Raw genomic sequence first — 19,884 nt, 5'->3', positions numbered from 1 at the left:
GATAGAGGATATATATGAGTCATATCACATACATAAAGACACTGAGTTTTTCAGCTATCCCATAGCACCTAAGGCTATGCCAGACATCTATATCGTAGATTCCTTGATTATCGTCTGAACAACGATTGAATTTTGTGAAATAAAAAAAATTACAAAAAGTACATAAAAGCCATTTTAAGAAGATCTGATATTTCAATTCACTTGATTTGGGATACAAGTTTATTATTTATCGCTTTCAATGTCTGTGTAGTATGTGTCTTTGTAATGTTCTCGTTGTTGGGCTTTGCTTATGTTTACTCACTACAATTTATTTATTTCAACCAATTTATTTTTATTACCAATACAAATTGTTAAATATTAGTATTTTAGCGTTTTCCGAAATTATATCCGGGTTATCGCCATTATTGATTATTTTTGAAATTCTAAATCCTGATAGACTATCGCCGTCAAGAAACGGCAGACGACCACCGTCAAAACTGGTGGCATTATTTCTATTGCGCCTTTCTTTTAATTCATTGCTAATTGTTGCTCCGTGGGCATGTTTTTTTTATTTCGAGTGAAGCCTGTATCATTACAGGCACAAACTTGTACAGGTTACGGTTGGCCCCTGGCTCTATTTAACTGATGATATGTTTAATGTTTATGGCTTGCAATGGCTGTGTATATGCACCCGATTAGATTCTATAACATACTTCGAGAAGGTATTTGTTGAGTAATAAAACCTTCTAGTAGTTTATCGAGGGCTGGCCGTCCTTACCGCACGGGTTGTCTTGTTTAATTGTTTATGTGTGGTACGGTCCTCCTGCATTTACTATTAGCACACGGGTCATGATTTACGTGTACCAGGTTCGGGGATTGGGGATGTAAATTACCATTTGGATATCCATAACTTTAGCTCTTGAAATCCCTAAGTGCAGGATTATCTTCTGCGCGGTCGTGATGGTCATTATACACATTCAAGCCACATTTATGTATGATATCTGATATATTGTCGTAGCTAACGGCGTGTTTAACTTTATGTAACTGGTTAAAATTGACATTCATTTATTTTATTGTTGCAAGTTTTGTTTGGCAGTTTGTTTGAATTGCATTACAGACGACTTCTGCTACTTATTTTTTATGACCTTACATGATTATTGACGTCGTATATGCCAGGAAATAAACAATATTTCTTTATTAACACACAGCTAATAATAAACAATTGAAAATGTCCAATTTCTTTGGGGCGGGGTTACCGTGTATAAAAAAACTACTAACCACGTTAATCATTATAATGGCTATCGTTTAGACGTCTTGATGAATGAATTTGATTTGTTGAGTTTCAGGGTCAATGATAGCTTTCATACAGTTTCCAATTAGCTCTACACTTACAGACGATCAACTCTTACAACCTATCGTTATTTATTAAAGCAAATTACTACTATTGTTCTGGGCTGATTAAATCCATTGATTTGATTTAAATGTCAGAAATATTATGAAAATTAATGTTTTTGTCCCGGAGTTTGTGTGAAATTTGACCCAGTTAAGAATTTTCATTAAACGACAACGTGTTTCCCTTAAAGAAAATCTGCGTACATTAGTTCCAAAAGCGAGTGGTAATAAGACTTCTATACTGTGAAGTAATCATAGATTGAATTTAGTTTCACGAAACGAGAAAGCTGATTGTACAAAACAGACATGACAACGCAATCCAATATTGGAAATGGAAGAAAAATGAAGAGAGTATTGTTTTTGCAGTCGTGGTCTACATTTAATACTTCACTTCGAAATACTTTCGTTGATAATGAAATTTTAATATATATTTAACATTCTAGTCGTGGGGTCAGGAACCTGTTATGCCAGAACATTTCAAATATTGGGAGGCTATTAAATCTTTCCTGAATACCGTCACTGAAACGGCAAGTTTTCATCATTGTAAAGAAGAAATCTGTAAATTAATCCAAATCTTCAGGAGTACTTAGCTACGGTCTACACTTATCTCGAATTCCAAATGTCAATCGTTCTTTTACGTGCACGACAATGTGTACACTGGACCTCGGTTTTTCGTCCCATCCGAACATCTAGACAGCTGCCCTTGTCAGGTCCTCAGCACAGACAAGGGAAAACCACGCCGGAAAAATCCCGAGGAACTCTCTCGGCCAACACCGGGAGCTAACACGGGACCTTCAGGCAAGCGAGCCAGCGTCTTACCCACTGAGCCACAGGGGTTTTTGATAATTTGAAGTGTTATCTACAAGCGATATCCAGAAATGAGCGGACATCTGATTTTCAACCACATCACCAGATTTTACGGTTTCCTCAAAAGAACGGGCTACAATCCAATCAAGAATACGATTTTCAACATGTTTGGTGAGATTAAGAATCGTCAATAGGAACTGTTCCCCAATCCCACTCAGACAACCTGAATAAAAATATTGTTTAAAAAAAAATAGATTCACTATTTTATGCACATCAGGTTTGTCTGGACTGACATTAAAGTTACCAAGAAGAATAAGATGGCCACGTTGAACAGAAACATTCCTATAAAATTTGTGATAAAAGTCAGACACAGAACATGATGGTAGATCTATGAACATCAACAAATTTTAGAGTCTGAAACAAGTTACTAGAAATTCTACAGATTCGAGAGACGACTTGAAACCCAACTGTTGAAATGCTAACACAACTACAAGTTTTATACAGCTTTTGAAAATGGTGACAATATCACCACCAGTACTATTTGATCTTGGAAGAGATTAAGCAATTGAAACTTATTTTTGGGTCATCCCGGTCTTCTTTAACCATGATTCAGTGATTAACACAATGTCAAGTTTGTTTTCAACAATTTTGTCTGGCATTGCTATTGTTTTAATTCTATTTCTAGTAGATCATATATTCCAAAGGGCAAGTCTAGGTTGAAATTGTGTCATCAAAACAACTGAACTTTATCTAAGTTGTCACCAGTTAAACATACATTATGCAAGAACTAAATCTGCCTATTGCAGGCCAGAACAAATTTTCTAAATTATTAATTAGACATTAATTAACTTATCCAGACCATAATCAACTCTCAATGGCATTGGATTTCTCCGATATTAAATAGATTAGAACAGTTCAGTCATATTTTGATTTAAGCTAAAAATGGAGGAGCGAGATTTAGCTTCGAACAACCAGTACGATGGTTGAAATTATTGCACACGTCTTGTCAAACCTTCAAAGCCTAATATCTTCGCTCGCAACAGATTAATTTGAATGAAATTTTCAAATTATTCATTTTACATTATTTATTTTCGAAGTCTTATAGCAAGAATGGCTAGCTCTTTATCTAAATCTTACATAATCTATCTTTAACGTAATAAACTTTGTTTTCGAACTCCGGTTCCTTTTGGTTAGAATACCAATTTGTCGAAAAATAGTCACTTCAGATTGATCTAGTTTAATCACATCTCTTGTTAAAGAGTGTACGTTCAATAGCTCATCTCTACTGTCGTGAATAATCTGGTTAGTGGAAATCAACACAAATAACAAAATATACAATGCATATATAATAACTTTCACCCGAACAACTAGACATTGTGTCTCCCCCAAGCCAATCTGACTAAACTACAGATCTATGTTCCGTTTCGTTTTTTATACTTTTGAAGGCCTCTACTAAGTAAAGATTTGACCAGTTGTAGTGGGTGGTCGTTTCAGGGGTCATACGAGCGGCTTTTGACTCTATGACGTCAGATATTGGATTAACCAATCAACGTTGACATTTCTAGTAGAGTACCACAGTTCCGTGCATCGCACGCCAGGTACTCTGCAACAAACCGTTTCAATGGCTAATCCCTCACATCAACCAAAATGTGGGTTATATAACAACTCTTTCGGATCCTAGTGTAATTTACATAATTTACTTCTAGAATTATTCAATAAGTCGTGGTCAGAAGGAATAGTTCCTACAAGCTGAAAAACAACAATCATAACCCCGTTAATTAAAGCATTAAAAGACAAAAATGAAACCAGTTCTTACAGGCCAATAAGTTTGACGTCTACGTTGAGAGGTAAATAATAGACTAAGATATTATTGTGAAGGTAATGGATTAATTAGTCCAAATAAAATGGATATAGGCAACAGCGCTCCACTGTTGATGGCCACGTTGAACAGAAACATTCCTATAAAATTTGTGATAAAAGTCAGACACAGAACATGATGGTAGATCTATGAACATCAACAAATTTTAGAGTCTGAAACAAGTTACTAGAAATTCTACAGATTCGAGAGACGACTTGAAACCCAACTGTTGAAATGCTAACACAACTACAAGTTTTATACAGCTTTTGGAAATGGTGACAATATCACCACCAGTACTATTTGATCTTGGAAGAGATTAAGCAATTGAAACTTATTTTTGGGTCATCCCGGTTTTCTTTAACCATGATTCAGTGATTAACACAATGTCAAGTTTGTTTTCAACAATTTTGTCTGGCATTGCTATTGTTTTAATTCTATTTCTAGTAGATCATATACTATTCAAAAAAAGTAGGGGATATTTGATTTTGGGGGCATAATACTAAAATATGCAAATGATTACGAAAAAAGTCACTATAGAACCTAACAGAAGAAACATTTCCAGTTACATGTGACGCCCAAACGCACCAATAGCTACCGCATGGAATGCAGGTGATGCTTGGGATCATCATGGGGGTCCAACCCAAGATTTGCACGACTCTGACTTTGAATGTTACAGTCATTGTGGCATTGAATTCCAGGGTGGAAACATCAGTTTAATTGTTTTAGTGACCAGAAAACAAATTTTGATATGCGTCGGCTTACCCAAAATGAAAGGTTACGTGCCCTTGGCATGCTACAGATCGGCACAACACAGGCGGTTGTGGCGCGGACGATGAATGTTTCTCAGTCTGTCATAAGCACGCTATGGTCCAGATACCGTGATACACAATCTGTACAGGACAGACCACGCTCAGGTCGACCAAGGGCGACAACTCAAGCCCAGGATCGATTTATCCGTACCTTGGCCTTGAGAAATCGTGTCATCACAGCAAATCAGATCAGCGCTCGTCTTCAAACAGACAACTGGTGTGAGAGTGAGTGGCCAGACGATTCGGAATCGACTGCATAGGGGTCACCTTCGCGCCCGACGTCCTCGCGTGATCCCTTGTTTGAGAGATCATCACATTCAGGCAAGACGTCGTTGGTGTAGGGATCGTCAACACTGGGATAATCGACGCTGGAGCAGTGTGATGTTTTCAGATGAGTCAAGGTTCACTGTTGATTTTTTGGACAGACGTAGGAGGGTGTGGCGTCGTCGAAACGAGCGCTTCCAAGACGTTAACGTCATCAGACATGATCGATTTGGGGGTGGTTCTGTTATGGTGTGGGGAGGCATCACTGTTGCTGGAAGAACGGCTTTACATGTTGTTGCAGGGCGTGTTACAGGCCAGTACTACCGGGACAACATCTTGGCAGTCCATGTTGTGCCGTTCGCACGACGTCATGGCCGCCGTTTCATCTTCCAGGATGACAACGCAAGATGTCACAGGGCCAGGATCGTTACAGGTTACCTCCAACAACAGAACATCACCACATTACCTTGGCCAGCACTGAGTCCCGACCTCTCCCCCATCGAGCATGTCTGGGACATGCTTGGACAGAGGTTACGTCAACGTCAACAACGTCCTGCCAATGTCCAAGAACTTGCTGCTGCGTTGCAACAGGAATGGGACAATCTGGACCAAAATGACCTTAGACGTCTCATTAGGAGTATGCCACGTCGGATCAATGCTTGTTTGGCAAACAGAGGAGGATTTACCCGTTACTGACTTGGTTGTGATGCTGTGGTAACTTTGCTGTTTGACCCCGGGTATCATTTTACCCTTATAATGGTCAGTCTGTGCCTTACTTAGTCTAACGATCATTTGGAATAAATCGATGAATGTGAACTTCATTTCATTTTGTCATTTGTTTCTTCGTCAGTTTCATTAGGTGACTTTAATAACACTTAAAAATCAAATATCCCCTACTTTTTTTTGAATAGTATATATTCCAAAGGGCAAGTCTAGGTTGAAATTGTGTTATCAAAACAACTGAACTTTATCTAAGTTGTCACCAGTTAAACATACATTATGCAAGAACTAAATCTGCCTATTGCAGGCCAGAAAAGTTTTCTAAATTATTAATTAGACATTAATTAACTTATCCAGACCATAATCAACTCTCGATGGCATCGGATTTCTCCGATATTAAATAGATTAGAACAGTTCAGTCATATTTTGATTAAAGCTAAAAATGGAGGAGCGAGACTTAACTTCGAACAACCAGTACGATGGTTGAAAATTATTGCACACGTCTTTTCAAACCTTCAAAGCCTAATATCTTCGCTCGCAACAGAGTAATTTGAATGAAATTTTCAAATTATTCATTTTACATTATTTATTTTTGAACTATTATAGCAAGAATGGCTAGCTCTTTATCTAAATCTTACATAATCTATCTTTAACGTAATAAACTTTGTTTTCGAACTCCGGTTCTTTTTAGTTAATATACCAATTTATGGAAGCTCACTTCAGATTGATCTAGTTTAATCACATCTCTTGTTAAAGAGTATACGTTCAATAGCTCATCTCTACTGTCGTGAATAATCTGGTTAGTGGAAATCAACACAAATAACAAAATATACAATGCATATATAATAACTTTCACCCGAACAACTAGACATTGTGTCTCCCCCAAGCCAATCTGACTAAAATACAGATCTATGTTCCGTTTCGTTTTTTATACTTTCGAAGGCCTCTACTAAGTAAAGATTTGATCAGTTGTAGTGGGTGGTCGTTTCAGGGGTCATACGGGCGGCTTTTGACTCTATGACGTCAGATATTTGATTAACCAATCAACGTTGACGTTTCTCGTAGAGTACCACAGTTTCGTGCATCGCACGCCAAGCACTCTTTGCAACAGGCCGTTTCAATGGCTAATCCCTCACATCAACCAAAACGTGGATTATATAACAACTCTTCCGGAACCTAGTGTAATTTACGTAGTTTACTTCTAGAATTATTCAATAAGTCGTGGTCAGAAGGAATAGTTCCTACAAGCTGAAAAACAACAACGATAACCCCGTTGATTAAACCATTAAAAGACAAAAATGAAACAAGTTCTTACAGGCCAATAAGTTTGACGTCTACGTTGAGACTATGGTAAATAATAGGCTAAAATATTATTGTGAAGGTAATGGATTAATTAGTCCAAATAAACGTGGATATAGGCAACAGCGCTCCACTCTTGATCATAATATAAGGTTACAACATGACATCATGACTTCACTGTCTAAAAAGAACAATTATTCATCGACCTGACCAAGGCATTTGACTTTGGGTGGATATCCTAATTTAAAAAAAAGTACACGGACTAGGGGTAACAGGGTGAATGTTCCACTGGATCTGGGATTTTGTTAATTGATAGGCAAATACAATTTAATATAGGTCTCTCCATTAGCAATAAAAGGCACATCCCAGGGCTCTGTTCTAAGCCCGACACTATTCAATATCATGATTAATGACCTTCGGTCTAATAACTACATTATGAAACTTATATTGGCGTACCGGTTTATGCAGACGACAGTTCAATCTGGCATGCAGCGAATAACTACCGTACGGTTAGAACGAGAATGCAAGAGGCTTAGAAATGGTCTAATTGACTGGGGATTTCCAATATCTGAAAGTAAAACAGTAGGTATGCTCTTTTGTAGGTACCATAGGAAAGTGTCGTCCATGAAACTGGAATTGAACAATAGCCAAATTAAATTTAAAGATCGGGTAAAGCTTATAGGGGTGACCTTTGATCGCAAGATGACTTTTATACTACTAGTGAGGTGCGAATGCGGCCACATTTTGACCGTTAATCATGTCGTTATTGCGTGAAATAAATTGGAAGAGAAAAGAATCCCTGTAAGAAGTTTAATGGGAGATGCCAAACTTTAATATACCCTCCCAAGAGAAGGGTTTAATATAGGCTATGCCTGTTCCCTAATCCCTATTCAGATACAAATCTGAATAAAAATATTGTTTATAGAAAAAAAGTCCCCCCCCCCCCCGCTTCGGAATATGTCGTATAAAATTTATGAAGCGATCTCAAAATTCATAGCAGAATCGGGAATTAACTGTGACGCTAGTTGCGAAGAACACTAGTCATAACTGGTTGTGTAGATCAGGTTGGCGGCTAAGCCACCTGGAAAGCTTAATAATATCAGAATGAATTGACATTAAGATAGTGAACATATCCAGGTACTATTGATGTAGGACAGTATGGCGGTTCGGTCTACTGCATGATTTAATAATATATTAGAGAAAAATAATGACAAAATGAATAGGGACCTACACAATTCCATTGTTAATAGTGATAGATCATATCAATCAATTTAATTTAATTTGTGTTTAAAAATTGAATGCAATGTATTATTTCTATAACAATTTTAATTTGTTTTAATTGTTTTGTTCTGTGTTGCTGCTGGCTCTTCTTTTCTTTTTGGGTAACTTTTATCTGGAGAGAGTCATACGCAAGAAAATCCCTAATGGCATGCCTATAACCTTTAAACGCTGAAGTTTTTGACCGTTTTAAAGGACTTTTAACTAACGTTTAACTATATGGAACTTATTGTACGATCAGTTTTTAATAATCCACGGGTCCAGCTATGTGGGGTTTTTTACCGCGCGCACTTCGCTTCTCCACATAAAGCAAGCGGATTCTTTTTCCCCATGTTTTTTTTCTATCCGCACTGATGACGCCAAACATCAGTCAGCTGTTCCTTCTTCTTTATTATGACAAAGGGGGGAGATGACCCATTTTATAAGTGTGTTTTAAGGTGACTTTTTGGTATACAAGGACTTTTCTATTTGGTGATTTTACCAATTTTCAACACTTTAAGTGTAAACAATTTAATTCGATCAACCTGTCCATATTAATGTATTGGACGTTAAATCTGTAATAAACAACAACATCCTAGTGTAGTAAAGACAGGTAAAACGTAATTTTGAACTTTAAAAAAACGAAACGAAATAGGATCTGTGTTTTAATCAGACTGACCCTTCTCGTCCTACACCACGTACAAGAGGAAAAGACAGTAGAGTACACACTCTTTCGAATAAAGTAGGAATATAAGTAAAAGAAAACGCCGAAGAATGTAATGCACTTGAAAAAAGTAGTCAACATTTGTTACTAAATTTGTTGAAAGGGGGACAACTCGACTATCGGGAGGATTTTCAATTTTATCTCTCTTGGCAACAACGTTAAGTCATATCCTAATGCTAATAGAGGCTTCATTTCAGTTGCACCCCCCCCCCCCCACACACACACACACATACGCACACCTTCAGTCCAGCATCACCATGTTTCACAATCAAATAGCAAATACGATTTAAATACCTTGACTATCCATTTGCACTATAACGCTTTTAATTCTTAGACGATCTCACCCCACCAGTTCCATCCCAAAGTGATTCATTTCCTGCTGTCATAGAGAGAAAACCACACCTTTATCTAGCTGACTTTAATTTTCTAGATGAGACGGATGCACTTGTTCAAAGTCATCGACATTTTTCCAAATTCATTTTCAGATTCTAACTAAAAAATTCTTAATCTGATTGGCGTAAGTATAAGAAAAGGGCACTTATGAAAGGTCGTAGTCATGGAGATTTCGAATAAAGTATTAACAATCTCCCGTTTTCACATTAATTAATAAGATAACACATTTTACAAGAAAGATATGCATAAGTGAAAAGTTTTATTTTTTAAAGGTTAATTTTTAAATTTCAGATTTTAAAATTCTGAAAACGTACAGAACACCTGGTTTATTATCGAAATAACCTGGAACAACGGCTTTTAATATCCTTTTCCATGCACCCTCCTTTACATATCTTTCCATTAATGGTTCAAAGTGGTCTCGAAGTTCCGTACTTAATCTTAAGACATATTCTGGTGTAGAAAAGCATGCATATCCACCTGAATAAAAGATTAGACTAAATATGGATTATAAAACATACAAGGACTAACCGCGGTCGCCAATTAAAAAATATATTCATAGATAGTCTACTTTGCCGTTTTATTGTTTATAGGATATAGCTAAGAAAAGGAATGAAATGTAGTTTTACGTCCTACTTCCTGCAGCAACCGGGATAATGACGACAGTACAAACGGCCCTTTATCGATTTAAATCAAGTCATGAAATTATGCATGTTTGTATTATAAAAGTACCACTAAGAATAAGCTAACTGGATAGATTTTACGTATTACCTGGTTTAACAACCCTAATAAATTCCTTTAATGCGATAGAAGGCATTGAACCGGGTGTTAATGCAGCAGAACTGACAAGACCATCATATTCATCTGAAATATAAAAACAATGTTAATGGCTAGAATATTAAAAAAAATCACCAAAATATGTATATTGTATATATTGTGTTATATATTGAATGTTCACTAATAGGCCTACATCTGCTTTACTCATTATTCGTTATCGTAACACACTGTGTTCTACATCATGTTAAATGAAGTGAAATGGGGTTTAACGTTGGTGCAGGACGGAGGGCCTGGCAAGGACAGCTGTCTAGTCTTTCGGGTATGACGAAAAACCGAGGTCCCTGGGCAGTTGGAATTCGATATAAGTGTAGGCCATAGTGCCGCTGCCCGGGCAAAATTTCCCTCATAACACACTGTATGGCGTATGCCCGTCTTCATTAGCCCTGTCGGAGCAGAACAGTAGGACGTTAAACCCCATTTCATTTCGATTTAACGTCCTGCACCGACTGGGCTAATGAAGACGGGTAATGTTAAATGGGTGGCCGTTTCACGCATACACATCTCGCATAATATTTCTATATAGAGCGTCGTTTGGCAAACGTCCAATTATTGCATCACACAATTTGGATGGAGTTCAAGCATATTATTATATCTTCAAACTGATTGAATCCCACAAACCTGTATATTCAAATACAACTGTTGACAGGTCTATTCGATGTCGACTTTATTCGTATATTAGATGGCAGTTCGATTCCTAAATTAGATGGCAACCAAAATAACATTTGCGTTTATGGTTAATGACGGCAGAGCTTTCTGGCTTGCATAGACTCATTGCAACTGTGATACATATGGTGGCTGGTTGGTATCATGTCGTAATGTCGTGATGTCGCCTTTCATAACGCGACAACCCGACAACCCGACATCACGACATTTCTACCCGACATTACGACAACCCGACAACCCGACATTTTTACCCGACATTACGACATTTTTAGTGTCGTAATGTCGGGTAAAAATGTCGTGGTTGTCGTGATGTCGGGTTGTCGGGTTGTCGCGTTATGAAAGGCGACATCCTGAGCATTCATTCCCGACAAGACCATAGCCTACCCCACCCCATTTTCAACAACTCCTCGGCTAATGACCGATCTCACAAGATCTCACAATTCTGAGTGTGAATCTACTTCCACTTGATCAACCATTTTCTTAATTGCCAGTCTTTTGTTATGAATATCATCGTGGCCGGTTATAACATTGATCATGGAAGTCGACAACTCGACAACCCGACATCACGACAACCCGACACCACGACACCACGACATTTTTACCCGACATCAGTGTCGTGATGTCGGGTAAAAATGTCGTGATGTCGGGTAGAAATGTCGTGATGTCGGGTTGTCGTGATGTCGTGTTGTCGGGTAGAAATGTCGTGATGTCGGGTTGTCGCGTTATGAAAGGCGACATCACGACATTACGACATGATACCAATCAGCCACCATAGATACATGATTTTTATTACAATTACACAAACCTGTTTTTATATCTAATCGTTTTTCATCAACAAAATCTACCACATATCTTCCATACAGATTCTTCTCCATAGCAACTTTCATCGATACTTCACTTGGATCAACTGCGTCAATTTGCTCAAATCCATGTTCCCGTAACTAACAATATAGTTCATAATTCATAATAAAATACAAACCTATTATTAAAATGATAACTATTTGTAACCTAAAAGTACATAAGATTTCAAATAATATTAACAGGGTATTGGGAAAATCCATTTAATTGAATTTAGTAAGCATAACACCAACTCTTGGATTCGATAAGTAAAACGCAGTCTGTGTTTTCTATTTCATACCGGATTAACACACAAAGATCTATGTTTATTACTCTATATAGTTCAATACAATGTTGTGCAAAGATGGAAGTGCAAACCGATTCTGGTAGCTTCGAATCTATGAAGATTATCCGATCTCTTTTACATATTATAGAAAATCGATATATTATGAGTATAGCATGATTCAGCAGTTTACGTTAATCCTTTTAATGATATCTCAAACGATACAATACGATATAATGGCGTATAGTAGGTAACCGACACCTGCTCAGTTACGCCATTACACAACATTGATTGATTCAAGATTGATTCACATACAGATATTAAAGTGCAAGCAGTTTTTATTTTGAAATATCTCCACATTATTTATCCAAGCGTATCATTTTTTGGATATGAGCATAAACAGATCTCTTCATAAAACTGCATGTCGGTAAGTTTATTTCGTATTTATGGTCCTTGTTTGTGATTGTGTCATGGTAATTGGTGAAAAATGATTTGTGGGACATGCAAAGGCTCTTACTCGCACATCTGACTTTATTTTCGTTCAAGTTTATACGAGTTACATGACATATCCATATCTATACTTAACAGCAAAAAAAAACGTTAGTACGATTTCAAAATCAGAGATGCACTTTAATCAAACCATTCTAGAAAACGACTTACTGAATAGATCAAAGTAATTTTTTGTGAACATTATGTTGGCACATTAGTGATTAATTCATCACAATTCCAAGACATTACGAGGTTTAGAGTCTGGACACAGTCTATACATCAGTATCCGGTGTGTCCACCGCTAGTGTCAATAACAGCGGCGCAGCGTCTGTACAATGAGTGGAACAGACGATTGATGAACGCCATTGGCACCTGGAACCACACTCTCTGAAAAGCCTGCCGCAATCCATCGGCTGTGTTTGGTCTCGGTGGACGTTATTAAGTCTCCTCTGAATTTTATCCCAAAGATGTTCAATCGGGTTTAAGTCCGGATTAAGGACTGGCAAGTGCATAACGTGCACCGTTCTGCTGTAGAAAGTCCCGAGTAACCCTGGTGGTGTGGGCACGGGCGTTGTCATGCTGGAAAACGTTGTTTCGATGACGTGCGAAATGTGGTATGACGCCGGGTCTGAGAGCTTGATCGATGTAGCGCACTGCTGTGATGCCGCCTCCTCACCCTGGACCAAGATTTTGGACCATCACAGGACCCATTCTCTGGTTCAGGCCGATTCCACCCCAAACCATTATGCTTGGACCTCCCCACCAGTCTCGTTCCATGACACATTGGTCAGAATAACGCTGGCCACGTCGACGCCATATTCTGGTCCTGTCATCTGCAGTTGATGCGCAATACCGACTCTCATCCGTGAACAGAGCAGTTCTTCATTGCCTGCATCGCCACTTCTGGTGTTTTGGGGCAAACTGTAGACGTTCACGTCGATGGGGAGGGTTGAGGTTCGGTCCACGGTAAGGTTTACGGCAATAGATGTTCTGTCTGGTGAGACGTCGGCGCACTGTATCGGTACTGATGGGTCGAGTCTTCCGTGTGTTCCCACTGTCTCAGATGCCTGTGTAAAGGAATTCTGCACGTGCTGTCGCACAACATGGCGGTCTTGTCGCCTTGTAGTAACCCTTGGTCTGCCTGTTCGGGGGCGATCATCCGTGGTGTTGGTAGCCCGAAAGCGTTGCTGAAGCCTGTAGATGGTCCGAACATTGACCTGTAAGGGATTGGCAACGGCTTGGGCAGTGTGGCCAGCGTCGAGTCTTCCAAGCACCTGGTTCCTCTGAGCTGTCGTGAGTTGTGGCATGCTGCTGGCGTTGTAGTGTGAATGATTTGGTAGGTTTTATGCAATGCGTCTATTCAGAGTAACATGCCAACCTGGCGTTTCTTGTGCTGCTTAGTATATTACACCTTTATTCTTGTCTGTGTTTTTTAATAGTTTATCCAGTGCAACTATAGGTTCTCTCTATCGTCATTACCTCACGGTGTCAATTTTTAAATTATCGATAATTTTAACTTCAGGATAAGATGTGTAGAACATGCATGTCTATAATATATCTTTTCTTGTCCGCCATATTTTGCAATACTTTGGGCGATATGGACACAAAGGCGCCCGTGTCGTTTGATAATAAGTCCTTTACATGGTTCTACAAAGTACCATTTTATTAAAATGAAATCAATATCTAATTAAAATATGAAAGCAATTCATCAGGAATGAATACACTAAACTTGTGATGAAATAATAATATTTCAAAATTATCATTATTTTTATGAATTCACACACATGGAAATCAATATAAATTGATGCCAACTTCAATGTATATCTTGTTTTGGGAATGCTTTGATAAGATTTTGATTCATTTGCATTTTAAACAAAATGATATTATTATCTACATAACAGATGAAATAAGATATGATTATTAAAAGGGATACTGCTAGAATAGTACGTGATTAGTAGTAGTATTGAGATTAGTAATAGTATATTGCACAGCAGTATCTATGCATGAGCAAGCTCAAAACTTAATCTAAAAACCATCACAGCCGTTACAACAACAACAAACAAACTTACTTTAATAGCAAGCAGTCCGGTACCGGCACCCATATCTACGATCCGAACCTTTTCTCTATTGTCAGGGAACATCAGCGCAGCTGTATCAGCAGTTAACTGTGGACCATAATAACCCCTAACTTCCATATCCTAACACAATACAAAGAATACATTTCAAAAGGTGTCATATCCATGGGGAGATTAGGGAGGGGTGGGGGCGTCTGCATTGCGTCAAGTCATGGAGTATAAGGTACATGGTCAGGTGTAGTGGTTTCGATATCAATTAAAATGAATTTGAGTTTAACGTTCAACTGTTCTGCTCTCACTGGGGTAATTAAAGATACATTATGGGAGATAAGATAAAGGGATGGCAGTTCTCGCTATAATAGTTAAAAACTAGATAGTGTAAAGGTAATTTGCTGAAAAGTTCAGTCAAATTGATCCACTATGAGCCGAGAAAGAGGCGGGTGAAATTTTTGCATAGTCTCGGTCATCATTACTAAAACCATTAATATAAACAGCATAGTCTCGATTATCCACTTTTTCTGATATAATTATCAACGGCCGTTATATAGGAATCTAATCCAGCCAACGTCGAAGGCTAGCCTTGACATCGAGAGTTTATTATGGTCTGGATAAGTTAATTAATGTCTAATTGATAATTTAGATAACATTTCAGGCCTAAAGAAAGACTTGTAATAAGAAGATTTTGCTCTTGCATAATGCATGTTTAAGACAGGCATGTGCTATACAGTGTGCTATGAGGGAAATTTTACCCGGGCGGCTGCAGAACGGTTTACTATTATCTCGAATTTCAGCTGTCAAGGGTTCTATTACGTGCACGTGAATGTGCGCATGGGACCTCGGTTTATCGTTCCATCCGAACGACTATGCGGTGTCCTTTGCCAGGCCATCCGTTCTGTACCACTGACAAGGGGGGGGGGGGCACATCTGAAAATCCTGATGAACTTTTTCGGCCAACACCGGGATCGAAGACAGGTTAGCGAGTCATCGCAGCTCCCAGGTTTCGATACTAGGCTTCACGTTACAAGGAGTAGCGTCGCATTCCTATTTTCGTGGATTTTCTCCGGCTCTCCGGTTTCCTTCCACTACTAAAGCACACTTGTACGTAAGAAGTTTATTGAAATAAATACTACATTTAAGTTACAAAATGCTCTAGGTAGTGATGCGTGGACGTTAAACCCAACACTCTCCGATATCATTGTATAATAATTTGAAATATAGCTTTAATACTTGTACATGTTCATACTAAACCAAAAATATACTGCATGAACCATCTGTTTTATATTTGTGTGAATATTTTATTGTGAAATCGATTTGTTTTAAAGCAACCGGGGAAATAACAAGCTGTAATGGTAATAGTTATTAGAATTGTTTATCTCCGATTTGTAAAGTAAATGACTGAAACAGTAATTTATTATTAAATGTTTTTTTGTTTACATTGGGCAACAACGATAATTTCGTAGGGTGTGGCCTTGCAAAGAATTGTTCCCACCCTCCAACCTTAAAATTTCAAATACACACAGTTCAAATCAGTACAAGAAAGAAATCGAAGCATGCTGATCTAGCAATGTAATCTGCTTAAATGCAAAAACACATTTTATATATATGAAATCGGCATACTGTTTTGTACCGACTGGGGTAATAAAGACGGGATTACGCCATACGCGGAGTTAAGAGGAAATTATGCCCGGGTAGCCCGACTACGGCCTACTTTTATATCGAATTGCAACTGTCAAGGGTTATTTTATGTGCACGCAAATGTGTACACGGGACCTCGGTTTACATCCCATCCGAACGACCATGCGTTGCCCTTGCCAGGCCTTCTTTCATGCACCACAGACAAGGGGTGATGGGGCACGCTGAAAATCCCCGTTAAACTTTCTCGATCAACACAGTGATCAAACATGGGTCCCCCAGGTTAACGAGCCAAAGTCTTACTCACTGCGCCACCGTGGCTTCCACCTTCCACATATATGTTACAGTATATGTATGAAACGTTACACGGTACATGCCATACGTACCGCTTCGTATAATTTCTTGTCAACCCATTCATCATATGACTTTGCTACTTCCTCTGCTGTTTTCTTTTCTCTTTCTTCAATACATTCTGGGTTGGTTCCAATAACATATTCAAATTCAAACTTCTTTCCACTGGATGTCATTTTAATAAAGCTCTAATCAATACCTACATTGAATCTACTCTAAACTGTTCTTCTTTCTGCCAACAGTAACTAACTATATAAACTATTTTTGACTCAGCCTAGATTCTACAGCGATATCGGTCATTTTCTATGTTATTCACACACGTACTGTACTCAGTGTGGTTGGTTCATTAAAATACTAATACGTTGTTTAATATGTGAATTAGTTCTCAACCGTGATAAGAATATTGAGGTGAATATAGATTTCGTGAGCTTGTATAAAAGGGCTTCAAAACATTATGCTCACCAATACTCTACTAGTGTAAACATCGTGACTAAAATATATAAATCAACAGCGGCGGCACCGGGATTTTACGCGTTTTGGAAATGAAATGGTTTTAAACGTCCTACTTTTGTGCTCTAACTGGGCTATGGAAAACGGGAATACGCCATTGTCCAGACAGCGGCTATGACATTCTCTTATTCCTATTTCAAACTGTCAATGGATATTTTACGTACACCTCATAGTATACACGGGGTCTCGATTCCTGCACAGTCATAAGTAACTTCCGCGACCATCACCGGGATCGAACCCGGGAGCCCCATATTAGCGAGCAAGCGCCTTACTCACTGAGCCAGTGCGTATTCAAAAAGTAAAAAAAAAAAAAACCGACCAAAATCTGTAGATTTGTATCATTGTTATTGTGTTGAACAACGGGAATTACTGAATATTCTAACTCATTCATTTGAAGATTCATAACAGTAACATGTATACTGATCTACTGTTTTAGTTATATCGGTTACATTTTAATATTTAATCTCTGTAACTTCATTTCAACACTGTAATAGTTAACTGAAATCAATACCAAACAGACGCAACCTTGTCCTTATAAAATAACAAATACACTGAACTTAGTTCACATTCAATATCATTGTTCTATAACTCAATCGAAAACTGACGCGAGACCGACAACTAACTTTTAACCTGTATTTCAGTCCACATTATATTCGGTGTAACAAAATGTATATTTTTTACACGTTATTTGGTTATCAAAAAATGTTTAATTTGTAGAAACTAAAATACTAATTGCCCCAGCCAGGTTTGAAGAAATAATATTGCCTGGATAATCGGCTTATAATTACGCCAGTTACATCGATTAACCAGACACTGGACATGACGCACGTGGACAAATCGCTCGTGGGTAATAAAGATGAAAAACCTTCGTTTGGGGGTACGGTTCTCTTACAGAACTACTAAGTTTAACTAATTGCATAATAGTTATTGCCTGAAAATGTCAACTTTTGAATATAAAATGTAAACAGATGCTCGCCAAACTAATCACAAATTAATTAACTCCACTTAAAATCACCACCCCCTCTCCGTTTTACTGCTGCTTAAACTTATCCACAATCTTTGGACATATTTTATCTTCCCACTGATCAGGAGTGAATATTCGCTAGGCCGCTTTAATCACTGATGGGGATGCCATCGGTGAGGGTTAATGAGCTTACAATATTAACCTTTATCTTTGTGTAAATTAAATTCCTATTTATTGTAAAGGGGTATATATAGTGAGTAAAGGGCACCATTCTGTCCGGACCAGTTAACGCAACAACGTCTTATGTAAACAATGCACGCGTCACAGAGCCAATGATCGACGCCCCATGAAGTGACGACACCTGTAGAAGACATACTTGAACTTAATAAAGGTACTCGTCTACGATATCACCCTTGGTGGAAGTGGACGTAAAACTCCAGGAACGAACGAGGTATAAGAAGGCTCCACAATACCTCTGTGAAACAGGTCAATTTATCTTTTAGGTTATCGGTTTGTTTTGATGTAGTTTTCAGATTGTATTTGTCTAGATGTAATCTTAATAGGCCACATCGAATAACATCAAACTTTATTGTTTAATCAGCCCGTTTTCCAATTAGATAATACAGATATATATGTTGGCTACAAATTTCTAATTATCTTACACACTTGTATGTACGTACAGCTGTATCCAATCTTTGATTATGAATGTCACGAGGAAACGTGTGATAACGTATACTTTGACATTAGTGTATAAGTCTGTTACCACCACACCTATATCAATTCAAAATAACCCAGATGTGATGTTAAATCAATTTAAAAAGTTTGTGTCCATAACACACAATATCAACATTTCGCAAATGTTTATTAATACTGCACACCTTTGCTGGTATTAATTGACTTGTGAACTTAGAAAGACACTACTCAATGCTTCCAATGAACGCCCATCAGGTGGAGTCGAACCACTCTGACGCTAATCAGCTACAGGTTTGAAGCCTGCACCCCAGACCCCTGAGGCTCAGACGGGCAATCTAAACACGAACCCCTGTGGCTTTTAAACCTGCTAACGTTTAATCTTAAAAAAATAATGGTAGCGGGAGAAATCAATTTAATTACATATAACGTATGTTATAAAATTTTATTTCGACAATATGACTAAAGTTCGATTAAATATAATGAGGCTAACTAATTATTACAATTTTGGTTTGATTAAGGTTTCGTATAATATGGACATAGTAGATTTATATGTTCAAAATCATGAAATATGCATTTGTTGGAAATGTACACTCCCTTTTATTGCATGAAAAGCTTTTAATATTTTTCTTAAAACATTTGTTCTGTGAATTATTGATTTGGTGTCAAGGGGTCAAAGAATTAATGTTTCCCACAAAATGGATTTTCTTGGTTTTTTTTTAAACTTTTCCAGTTTCTGTAGCTTTTGTCTTAGACTGGTTAGACGCGACATTGCGAACATTTATTGTGGCGACTATACTTACAATTATAGTATATGATCATTTATATTCATGCAACAGATTATTTAGTGACTTGTACTTAATTGCAGAATTCTTCAAAAACGGCACAAAACCCTACACGTGTCGAACACGAGACATTTTAAAGGATAATACACAAGCGCGTAACCTATAAAGTAGGCACAAAATGTACATAAAACGGTAATCTTATGCCGACTACTGCGACTAGTTTCAATTTCCGAGTTTAGTTATTAATATTAGGAACCTATATCCGATTA

At 37.9% G+C, this 19,884-nt stretch overlaps 1 long non-coding RNA gene and 1 other non-coding gene across 2 annotated transcripts; both read right to left on the bottom strand.

Annotated features, from left to right (window-relative positions):
• Positions 1–9,742: 9,742 nt before the first annotated feature.
• On the bottom strand, positions 9,743–17,010 carry LOC126815428 (uncharacterized). Its single transcript, XR_007677887.2, has 5 exons — positions 16,702–17,010; positions 14,678–14,806; positions 11,805–11,940; positions 10,271–10,363; positions 9,743–9,979 (listed from the first exon to the last, which is right to left on the bottom strand). It is a non-coding gene; the product is annotated as an uncharacterized LOC126815428 (long non-coding RNA).
• A 2,068-nt stretch (positions 17,011–19,078) lies between these two features.
• Trnastop-uca (transfer RNA opal suppressor (anticodon UCA)) lies at positions 19,079–19,165 on the bottom strand. Its single transcript has one exon. It is a non-coding gene; the product is annotated as a tRNA-Sec (tRNA).
• Between the last annotated feature and the right edge of the window lie 719 nt (positions 19,166–19,884).

This window comes from Patella vulgata, chromosome 3 (genome assembly GCF_932274485.2).
Source record: "Patella vulgata chromosome 3, xgPatVulg1.2, whole genome shotgun sequence".
NCBI lineage: Eukaryota > Metazoa > Mollusca > Gastropoda > Patellidae > Patella > Patella vulgata.
This window is presented reverse-complemented; position numbering and strand designations above follow the sequence as displayed.